Source organism: Mesoplodon densirostris, chromosome X (assembly GCF_025265405.1).
Source record: "Mesoplodon densirostris isolate mMesDen1 chromosome X, mMesDen1 primary haplotype, whole genome shotgun sequence".
Taxonomy (NCBI): domain Eukaryota; kingdom Metazoa; phylum Chordata; class Mammalia; order Artiodactyla; family Ziphiidae; genus Mesoplodon; species Mesoplodon densirostris.
The window spans coordinates 48,786,332-48,798,485 of NC_082681.1; the positions used below are offsets into that span (position 1 = coordinate 48,786,332).

The 12,154-nt window shown below is 39.4% G+C and overlaps 1 long non-coding RNA gene across 1 annotated transcript in view; it reads left to right on the forward strand.

Annotated features, from left to right (window-relative positions):
• The first annotated feature begins 802 nt into the window (after nt 1–802).
• Nucleotides 803–12,154, forward strand: part of LOC132481996 (uncharacterized) — a 28,798-nt gene continuing 17,446 nt past the window's right edge. Inside the window, exons 1-3 of the long non-coding RNA XR_009530853.1 lie at nt 803–956; nt 2,048–2,186; nt 11,084–11,235. This is a non-coding gene — a long non-coding RNA (uncharacterized LOC132481996). The remainder of the gene's footprint in view (nt 957–2,047; nt 2,187–11,083; nt 11,236–12,154) is intronic.

Genomic DNA, 12,154 nt, shown 5'->3' on the forward strand with positions numbered 1-12,154 from the left:
CTTTCTTACAGAACTGTTGTGAGGTGCAAATGAAAAACCCTGTACAGAGTGTATAACATACAGTAGGACTTCAACAAATGTTAATCTCGACCCACCTTTCTCCTCTCTCCCAGAGAAAAAATGACTTTTACCTAAACCAAACAGTATAACTGCCATAAAGACCACCTGGAAATGTAGCATCAAGACGTAAAATGTGTAGAATGTGTAGAATGAAGTTTTGGGACCACTTCTGTTTTGCAGGATGACTTTTCTGAGGTATTTGTGGTAAGGGAAGATCATCAAACCATCTTTTGGTGTTCCTACATCATCCAGTCACATAATTATAGACAGTCTGTTAGTTTTCTGCCACATTAACTCTCTGCTTAGCATGGCCTGTGATTTTACATGTTCACCCTCTGAGGGCTAGCTCATCTCCAAGAACCCTAGGATACCTCCCTGGGTCTCTGTGTACTGAGAATACTCCCCTACTGTCTCTTTAGAGCAAACAAACCTCCTGACAGCAGGGACATTCTCTGTTCCACCAAACTAGGCAGAGTTCCGCCACCTGTCTGTATCCCAGTCTAATTCTTCTAATTATTACGCTTTCTCATGTGGTAGCCTAAAGAGCAAAGGTGTTTTGCTTTCAAGCGAGAAGCCTGGGGGTGGAGGAGTGTGCAGCGGCATTTCCGGTGTGGGTGACTAGCCGGCGTATCTCAGTTGCCATAGAAACCTGACGTCAATATGGCGACCGTGACGACTTTTCTACAGAGACAGACGTGGCCTGACGAGAAGAGGAGGTCCCGCCTTCAGGTGTTTGAGACTCAGCTGAGGGTGTGGGTCCCGGCGGTGAGGGCTGAACAGCCCTGGGGTGTGGGGAGACAAAGGGATCCAAGTCGTGTCTTTCCTGCTTTGGGAATCGGTGTCCCGGCTGTCTGGTGAGGCAGAGAGATGTGCCCTTGGGGTGCCTCCCGGCCCCAGTGAGTGTGGTGTCTTGCTCCAGGGGTGTCCTGGAGCTATTTGCCTTTTAAAAACAGGGGCGAGGGAGGATAAGGCAAGGTCTTGGGTAGTGAGAGAGAGGGAGAGAGCACGTGCGTGTGTGTATGGATGTGTGTGCGCGTGTGTCTGTCCTATTCAGTTCCTAGCACATATTAGGAACCAAATTGGGTTATTGTTTCTTTTTGGCAGCTTTCCTTGGCCAGCTTGGTTACCATGGTGGCTCAGTGACTGCTGTGGGATTTAGTGCAGACAGATCATGCATTTTTGATTCTTGGCTGAGTCATCTGTTACTATGATAGTTGTCAAGTGTTGCTTTTCTGATTCCCTCATTCCTTCCAGATTTATTAGTTGGCACTTAAGTGCACGGTAGAGCTTTTCCCTCCCCCTTATTTATGTATTTATTCATGTATTTCTATCTGTATAACTCACAGATTCCTACTTTGCTCAAAGGGTTACCTTTTTTACATTTGTTACTATCATTATATATTTTGATGCTCAAATTGTCACAGAATTGGCCAGTGTTAGTCCCTTCTGGTTGGCTTCTATGTCCGTTGACACCTCCCTAGAACTTTTTGATCATGTACTTTGCTCTCAGATCCTGACGATCTCCCTGTCTGTAGAAAGGAAATAATGATACCCACTTCAGAGAATTGCTTTGAGGATTTGAAGAGGAAAAGTCCAAAAATTACAACCAACAGTGTATGGCATCTAGTAGGCCCTCACCAAATTGTATTTCTCCATTTCAACATTACCTCCTTCATTCTGTCAATTTGATGCCTCTGACATTACCATAATAGCATGACCTCTAGAGAGAATAGTTGGACATGTTAAACAAGCAGGAATAAGCGCACATGTCCATGATGTGAGAGCCTCAGTGTCACTGCTGTGTGTGGAGGGGGCTGTGTGATGGAGCTGGGGAAGAGGAAAAGTATCATTGCACAACTTGCAGTGAACTGAGTGGGGACAGACAAGCACATCCTCAACCCCTTCCCCTGCATTTCACGTGTTTGCCCATCCTTTCACATTCCTCTCTATTCCATCTGCTGTCTTATCCTCTTACTCTTCCTTACAGTGGAACATCAGAGAAGGTATGGACTCTGAGCCACAGAAACAGGATCCAGTAGAGAAGAACCAAGTGTGATGTTGAATCTGCTAGGCAAGTTCCTGGAGCAAGAGTGAAGAGATCAGGCCCCATCACTGGGGTATTTTAGGTAAGTCACCACCCTTCCCTCCATTGTCTTTTATACAACAGGATAACAGTACCCAATGCTTCCGACCACCCAGGAGTATTGTGGAGTTTAGGTATGAGCCCATGTAGGAAAGCAATCTGTGATTGTAGGTGGGAGGGAAGGACCAGTGCACTTTCAAGTAATAATATTAACAGACACGCCACAGATATCATAGAACTCTGGTGCATGGTTCCAGATGCATGGTAGGCATCAGATTAATGCTACACAAATGTCAGCTGTTTAGCTCAGGATTTTTCCAAGTGTGGTCCGTGGACCACCTCATCAAAATTGTCAGGTGGTGCTTGTTAAAATTGCAGATACCTGGGCTCACCCTAGGTTGCTGAGCCCAAACCAGGGAGGTGGGGTGGTAGGTATCTACTTTTGAATAATTTCTTCAGTTCATTATGGCACTCACCCAAGTTTGAAAAATACTGCTATAGATTTGCAACAATATCTTCTTAAAATTTTGAGTCCTTTGATGTATAATTTTGTTGTCATTTGTTCCTGACACTCAGCTTTAAATCTGTGCCTGCTCCTTTGTGTTAAATAGGTTAACAATTCCTTGATTTAAGTAATATTTATTCAGTGATGTGTATGAGAGGCACTGGGGACACAGCACAGAGAACAAGACGGGCAGGATCCCTGGAACTTTCATTCTAGTTTGGGAAAACTGGCAATAAGGAGGTAAATCAATAAACACGGCAATTTCATATGGGATTTGCACTTTGAAGAAAATAAACACATAAATAGAATAGAAAATGACTGGGACAGGGATTATTATACAATAGATTATTATCCAGTAGTTGTCAGTGAATCTCTTTATCAGGAAGTGACATTTGAGTTGAACCCTGAATGACAAGAGGAAACCAAGGCAGGCCTTTGGGTCATTCACCCTGTGGTGTGAGTCACACCAGTTGTTCCAGGAGCAAAGGACAAGCTCAAGTGGCAGTTGCTTGGCAGACAAAGTGCAGATGGTAGGAGATGAGGTCAAGGGCAGACAGGAGCCACATGGTGTGGGCTGTGTAAGGAGTTTGGAGTTTATTCTGAGGGTGGAGGGTTAGACGGTGGGAGTGACATGCTCTGATTCACGTGCTCACAAGGTGACTCTGGCCACTGTGTGGGGAATGGACTGGAGAGGGACAGGATAGCTATGGGGATAACCATTAGGAGAATTTGCAGGGTCCAGGGGAGAGACGAGGGTGGATCGGCCCTGAGCTGAAGTGGTGTGCAGAGGATGGGTGTCCTGGACAGGGCCTGTTGGAGGTAGGGCAGGAGGGACCTGCAGTGTGTGTGCATGGGGGGTATGTGAGGATAAGGCAGTATCCTGCATGGAGCCTCAGCTTTATGTTTGGCCATGTGCAGAAATGGTGGTGTGTTTCCTGAGATTAGTTGTTCCAAGTGCTTTTGAGACGTTCTCCAAACAACGAGGTCATTCAACAGTGGTTATAGTGAAATTTAGTGATTTAAATATGCATCAATTGATGAATAGGATTCAGTTGTTAGATCATTAAGCTTTATTAAAGACACATGCAAACTCAGTCTATCAAAATGATAAAAAACTTGTATTTCTAAAAATCATCTAGCATTTATTGAGTTGTTATTGTGTGTCTAGTACTGTTCTAAGAGTTTTCATGTATTAATTCTCAAAACAACAACCCCTGAGGTACAGATGATTGTTTTTGCCATTTTACAGAAAAGGAAACAGAGACACTGAGATACTTTCACTCTCCCAAGATCACAGAGAGTACAGTATTCCAATGTCTCTGCAGTTGATTTTTTAAAATAATGTGCTTCTTGATCATTTTTCCTTATAAAAACCAAAATACAAGGCAATATTTTAAAAAACTTTTTTCTTCTATGATCAGTACAGTAAGTCCCCTTCATACGAATGAGTTCCATTCCTAGATCATGTTCATAAGTCCAATTTGTTAAGTCCAACAGAGTTAGCCTAGGTACCCAGCTAACACAATTGGCTATGTAGTACTGTACTGTAATAGGTTTATAATACTCTTCACACAAATAATACATAAAAAAACAAGCACAATTTTTTTTAAAATTTTAATCTTACAGTACCTTGAAAAGTACAGTAGTACAGTACAACAGCTGGCATACAGGGGCTGGCATTGAGTGAACAGGCAAGAAGAGTTACTGACTGGAGGAGGGAGAGGTGGGAAATGGTAGACCTGAAGGATCGTCCTCAATAGGAGATGGAGGGCAAGCTGCAATTTCACTCATGCCTGACGTTGATGGCACAGGTTTTGGTTCCTTGCTGGATTCAATTCTATCTACCCTCTTGAAAAAAATGATCCAGTGATAGCTGGGTAGTAGCTCTTTTTTCTCGTCATAGATGACATTTTAGTACAGGATTTCATTCTGAATGGCTGCTGCAACCTTCGTGTACTATTCTACATTTGGGTCCTGTTCCTCAAAGACTAGCAGTGCCTCCTCAAATAAAGAAAATCCTCTTGCCATTTCTTGCATCGTGAATCTCTTTAGTTCTTCAGTTACTTCTTCTTCCTCTTGTCTCTCCTTGTCCTTTCTCTGGGCCTCCAATTCCATCCAGTCATCATTAGTAAGCTCCTCATTTTTCACAGCAACAGTACTGTACAGTAAAGTACACAAAAGCACAACCACTTGTAGAGGATGCACACACGTGACAACGTACGCCAGACACGTGAACTAACTTACATGACTGGACATGCGAATGCACATTTGCATTTTTGAAAGTTCGCAACTTGAAGGTTTTGTATGTAGGGGACTTACTGTACCATATAATCCTGGTTTTGCAGATGAGACAATTGAGTGACTGTAGGGTGAAATAAAATTATTCAAACTCACACAGTTTGTAAGTGGCAGAACTAGTAGCAGGACTCTGTTTCTAGAACCCACACTCTGAACCAGTGCACTTAGGAAGAAGAAAAAAGACCTTTTTTGAACTATCTCAGCCCACAGTGGTTAAGGTTCAGCGGGGTCATATCTCTTTGTGTGGAAATTATGCTTCAGGAGTCATTTTGTCATATACTAGAGTATTTAGAAAAACAGAAAGGGAATAATTATGAAGACAAATGCATTGTGTGGATATTTCACAATATCTTTGTTATGGAGATTTGGATATTTTCCACTTTTTTGTCTTATTGAATAATGAGGCTATAAACTTTCTTGAATGGGCTTTTTTTTTTTTCATTTCTTGGGTATGTTCCTAAGAGTAGCATTTCTGAGTCAAAGGGTATGTGTATGTTCAGTTCAGTCAATACTTCCAATGAGTTTTTCAAAGTAGTTGTTCCAATCTATATTCCCCCACAGCAGGATATAAGAGTTCCATTTGCTCCACATCCTTGCCAACACTTGGTATTTTCCACCTTTTTCATTCTTGTTCTTCTACTGCGTGTGCGGTAGTAGCTCATGTGATAGTAGCTCATGTGACTTTAATTTTAGTTTCTCTGAAATCTCTTTTTATCTAAAGAATGTCTACCCTCTTTTTTTTTTTTAACCTTCCAGTTTATTTGCTTAAGAAACTATAACTTTTGTCCTGTGGAGTTTGCTTTCTGGATTTTGATGATTGTATCCCTGTTGTGTTTTTTATGTATTTATTATGTTCTACTGGCCCCCTCCTATTTCCTCTAAATTGGTAAGTAGATTTAGAGGCTTGATCAGATTCAGGTTTTTGGCAAGAGTACCTCAGATGTGGTGGTGTATTTCCTGTTGTGTTATACCTGGGGGCTCATCTTGTGTGGTTGTCTCTCCTTCTGTGTTGTTGAGATTGATCACTGGGTCTTAGGTGTTGTCAGTCTGATCCATCCATTTTCAAATTTTGCATCTGCTTTTCATCACATATTTTTTGCAGCCTCTGAAGATCATTGCCTAGATATGCTTTTAAAGGTTGCAGAAAGGTGATGTTTTAATTCTATACTTTCTTCTGCATTTATTAGCTGGAATTCTTCTATATAGTAACTATGAGGTTACACTAAGGTGTGGTACACACAGGAAGGTAGGAGGAACGTATGTGTAATTCTTTTGCATTATTTCCACTTTTCAGAATAATGAGTTCTTTCCCTGGGATCCACCAAAGGTGAGCAGTGAGTTTGTTTGTTTGTTTGTTTTAAGTGCTGTAGTGAGCTCACAGATGCTTACATATTTGATGTGGTTTAACCCATTGTAGTCATTAATCTTTTTGATGTTCAAATTGTTCTCTTTGTCTGGGGGGGTGCCCTTCAGGTTGGCTTGAGTCTTTTTGATATGCTTTCTGGTATGAGAGTTTGGTCTAGAGTCACCTGGTACAGTCCCTGCCCAGACCTAAAAGGAAGCCTGATTCCTTTTAGTGGGACATGTTTTCAGACGACTCTACCTGGGGACTAGAATTGAGCATTGCTACTGGGTTGGTCATTGTTTCTTGAACTTTTCAGCGCATGAAGCAAGAGAATACACATCATTGCCTTGCATCATGGGCTGCTCCTCCATCTGCTTGTAGGTAATTTTGTCTGTTTTTGTTTTAACTTTCCATACTTTAAATATGCAAGCAAATGACATATGTGTATTAGTTTCCTTCCACATCCAGATTTAAAAGGTGGCACATTCTTCACCAACACTGTCCAATAGAAATTTCTGCAGAAGTGAAAATGTCCTTTATCTGCACTAACACTATAGCCACTAGCAACAGGTGGTGGCTGAGCACCTAAAATGTGGCCAGTACGATCACTGGATTCTTAGTTTCATTTATTTTTTAAAATTAAATTTATATAGCTGTTTGTGGCTAGTGGCTACCATATTAGACAGCAGCAGCTCTATACATTTTTTCTGCACCTTGCTTTCTTCATGTAACATTATATCCTGGTGATCACTCCTTAACAGTCTAGAGAGGGAATCTTCATTGCTTTTTATGGCTGCAGAGTACTCTCTGATGTAGATGTACTTTAGATTACTCAACCAGCCCCCTGTTGGTGGACATTTGTCTTGTTGATAATCTTCTGTTGTTATGGACTGTTCTGCGAGGAATGGCCTTGTGCTTATTATGACTTTTTGTATTTTTGCATTGTTTGGGGGGGATAAATTCTCAAAAGAGAGATTACTTGTTCCAAGACTGAATACCTATGTAATTTTACTAGATAGTATCAAATCTCCTCTATAGGGCAGTGTTATTTTACATTACCACCAGCAATATATGAGAATGTCTGTTTCTTCACAGACTATCTAATTGGTAAGAAGAGGTATCTCATTATAGTTATTTTTCTTTGCATTGCTTATCATGAGTTAGGTTGAGCATTTTTCTTGTGTTTAAAGACTTTTTTTTTTACTCTTGCATCTACATCTTTTTGGTGAAATACCTGCTTGTATCTATTGCCCCTTTTTTTCTCTTATGTTGTTTTTTGCATCCACTTTTTCATAAGACGTCTACATATTAGGGATATAACTGTTACCTAAATTCTAAGTATTTTTCCCAATTTTTAATTTTTTGTTTTACTTTACTTATGTTTTTCTTTAACCATTCAATTTTTAATGAAAAAAAATTTGCGTATCACTCTTTCCCCTTATTACTTCCGGAATGTACGTCATAGTTAAACAAGTTTTCTCCACTACCAGGTCATAGGAGAATTCCTCTGACAGTGTAGTTTAATAGGCAGGAGATAGAGAAGAGAATTTGGATCATATTGGGGTGTTGGGTATAAGAGGAATGCTGAGGGGAGGTGTCCATCATGTGAGAAGTCTACAAAAACTGTTCCACTAAATCAGGAGACTTAGATGTTTAGACCAGCGTCCAAGTCCTGTGCTTGTATTTGAGAACTTGGTCTCTACTCTTTTCTGTCTCCTGTGGAACTTGGACCAGGCCTGCTTACTGGTAGAGATCTTACTTGAAGCAGAAACTCCATGTCACCTCACATGAACCTCTCAGATGACTAAATGGAAGGGACCATCCCTTAGGGATAATACAGACACAAAACCAGTTCTGAAATCTACCTCCAGACCTAAACAAGGAGTAAAGAGAAAGTAAAACCCATGAGGAGAATCAACACTGAAATCACATAAGGGTCACTGCATCCTTTACTCTGTATCTGAGAGTGAGATCCTGTCAGAAGGTAGAAGCCCCTTAGTAGTATGCAAAAGAACAGACATGAGGATTATAAAATGCCTCAGTTTCCCAAGGTGGCAAACTTTCCCCACTCAACGGCATCATTTCCTGTTTAGATGTTGGTTTTTCCAGGACTCAGAGTGAAGCTTGGACTACACTTGCTTGGAATGGAGTCTGTTTTGGGTAGGCACTAACATCCATCTTTCTCCCTGTGAGCATTTCCAGTTATGCAGGTCTAGAGATCAAGAGAGGGAAGGTGTGGGATGCAAATGTGGAATTGGACTGACAGTGCCTGGTACATAGTAGACTATACACATTAATAAATAAAAGAGATGTAGATGTAGGAAACAAAACTAAGTATACATCCTCTCAGTCTTTTAAATACATATGAATTTTACAAAGAGGGTTGGAACTACACTGTACTTTTTTTTTTTTTTTAATTTTGGCTGCGCTGGGTCTTCATTGTGGTGCATGAGCTCTTCGTTGCGGGCTTCTCTCTAGCAGCAGCGTGTGGGTTTAGTTGCTCTGTGGCATGTGGGATCTTAGTTCCCCTGACCAGAGATCGAACCCACGTCCCTCGCATTGGAAGGCAGATTCTTAACCACTGGACTACCAGGAAAGTTCCTGTACTTATTTAGTTATCTACTTTTCAGAAAGTATTTTGTTTCTATTTCTAAAAATTATGCCTTTTTTTGGGAAAAAAATAATCCATAGAAAATGGAGAAAGATGCCACCTGATGATATGCATCAGAATCACCAGCCCCCTAAGGGGCTTGGCAAAGGGTGAGGTAATGGAAGAGGGATTGAGGGGGGGTGAATGAATTCCATCGTATAGGCCAAAGCTTTCTGGAACTTTCCACATACTGGCGGTGATCCCTCTATATTTGTGCCCATCCTGGGATTTTCAAGCCCTAAAGCTAGAAGTCCCATCCCATGTGAGCTAAATGGAAAGCTGCATGAGTTGGTATGTGAGTAATTGGTATGAAGTTTGAGACATAGAAATACACACATACAGAGAAACAGTGTCAAATAAATCGTTATGATCTGCTTCTTTTACTCATAAAACAGTATGCTATGAACATGTTTCCAAAGCAGTGAATATATGAGCATGATATTTATAACCAGATCATAATTATTATAAGTTTTTAGCATTTTATACAATAAATGCTCCATATTTAAAACACTACGGAAATGCAAATTTATAAAATGAAAATATCCTCTCCCTCCCATCAACCCACAAACATTGAATTATTATCAAAGAAATCTTTTTAATGTGTTATTTTCACACAACAGTATATGAACATGTTTCTAAATCAATAAATGGATCTTTGCACTGTCATTTTGTGGCTTGGCTTGAAGGTTTTCCTATTCTACAAAACTTTATCTCAATAACTTTTTCAAATTACCAGTTAATACTTTTTGTTTTTTAACAAGCTTTAAATAATATTGAAATGTATACTAAGAAACTGAAATTATTCTATCTCTCCCTCTGCCTCCATCTTCTGCTCATCATAATACAGGTATCATCTTTTAATTTATTGTTGCCTATTCTCCAGATTTTTCTCTGTATGTAATAATGCACTAACTTATATTTAATGACACACACATACACACATTGATGTGTATTCTTTTGCAGAAATAGGATCATATTCTACATACTTTATGACTTCCTTATTTCATTTAATAAAATTCATTTTCATTTCATTTGTTTATTTGACATGGAATGTTTCCAAGTATTTATTGGGAATTTATATTGCTTTTTATGCACATTATCACTTGATATCATTGACCTATCTTTATTGTTTGAGTATTTTGCACATCAAGGTTATAAACCTTATGTCTGAATATAAGTGGTAAATAATTTTCCCAACTTTTCACACACATTTTGATTTTTAATTTTTGTTATTCACATGGTAGATTATATTTTATAGTGATTTTCATTATTTAAAGAGTGCTTCACTCCATTGTTTGAACAAGTATAACAACAGTAATGCTTTGAGGTAATCTGAATGTTAGCTCACAGGACAGAGGGGGGAAAAAACTTAGTCTTTTTGTCATTTTGGGTTTTGAGTCCTGGAGCAGTAATTTATAAGGTTGTTTCCCTAGGTCAAGTTCCTTAACTTTTTACTTCTGTTCCCTTATCTGAGTAATAGGGATAATTATTTGTCTTAAATAGAGTTAGCATTAAATGAGATAAAAGGTAAAACCCCTTTCATATAGTAGTTGTGTACATGTTAATATCCTACCATTCAGGTTCTCTTTCCAAAGGGCAACAGCTTGTGCTGCTTTCTGGGTCCAGTTCAGCACCTCAAGAATCAGCTAGTTATTGTGGCCCCCACACTCAGTCCTCTTGGCCCACAAAGTAGGATTTCATCCCTACCATCATCTTCATTTCCATTGGGGAGCATGACACAGCCCAGATTTCACATCAGGCGAGTTTTCCACTATCAGTCTTTAAGCTCTGGAATTCTGTCATCTAAACAGGAGGCTGCTGGTTGATCTGTGTAGCAGGCAAATTGTAGACATTTGACCCTGGAAAATTTACATACCTCTGAATCTGAGGTTGGCCATCTGTAAAATGGGACTAAGGGTGCATATCTCCAGACTTGTAAGAAGAAAAGGAAAAAAAAAACCCTCAAATAATGTAGCGGGATTTTGAGATATATTACTCCCGGTCCATCCTGCCTCCTCTGTCCCATAAGATAGAAGATTTGAACCAGCATCTGGAATTGTATCAGCAAGAAGTGAACTTTGGTCCCATCTCATCATTTCTTTTTTTTCCACGTGCTTTCCTGTCTCCTTATTTTCCTTCTAGTTTGATCTGAGTGAAGCAATTTCTTATTGAGCCCCAGGAAGAAGAAATAGTGCAGAAGAGAAGGAATAATAATGGGTCAGCTAGACAGAAGATGAGAATCATCAAACATGTGTCCCAGTAGCCAGACCTATCAACAGAGCACAGGACCTTGGGTGAGTCCCTTCCCTCGTGCTAGCCTCGGGCCTAATATAGAAGGGCACTAAATATAGAAACAGTGGTTAGGGGCATGGGCTTTGGAGTCAGAAGGACTGGGATTTGACATTGGACTCATTACTTGCTGGTTGCATGATCTTAAGCAAGCAGTTTATCTATTATGTGCTCTATGATCGTTGGTATCTTTTATTATTGCTTATTATTGTTATTATTATTGCTTATTTATTATTATTATTATTATTATTATTATTATTATTATTCCTACCACCCATCCAAAGGGTGAATGATAGGAGTGAAGATTATACTGCCTGGCATTACAGTGTTCCACTGAACTATGATTTTATAACTGTTGGATAGAGTGATTGACACACAGATAAAAGGAGGTCTATAGACAGCTCACGAGCAGACCCAGACATGTAACATTATTTAATATGTTACAGGTATGGCATTTCCAATCATATATATTGTTCAAGAGTTGGGGCTGGGTTAACTGGTAAAGCCTTCATTACAAATCATAGTTACATCTCATCTTATACCTTGTCATTTAATCAGAAAACTTTCTCTACATGCTAGTACTCTAGGCAAGAATTAAGATAAAAGCAAAACCAAAATAACAACAAGAAAAAAGGATACTGAATTGTATATAGAGTAAGATAATAGTTATAGGAAATGTGTATGTAATACATGTATATTACATTTACATATTTACATGCAGAGGAAAATAATGGAACGAAATAGCATAGTGTGAATTTCAATGATGATGGGATTGCTGGGTATTGATACTTTTTAACACTGCATTTGACTCAAAATATTAAACATTTGCTAAATGGAGTATGTATTACATTTATGATAAAAAAAACTGAATCTCCTAAAAGTGTTACTACTTATGAAGGATTTCAGATGAAGAGCATAGAGCTA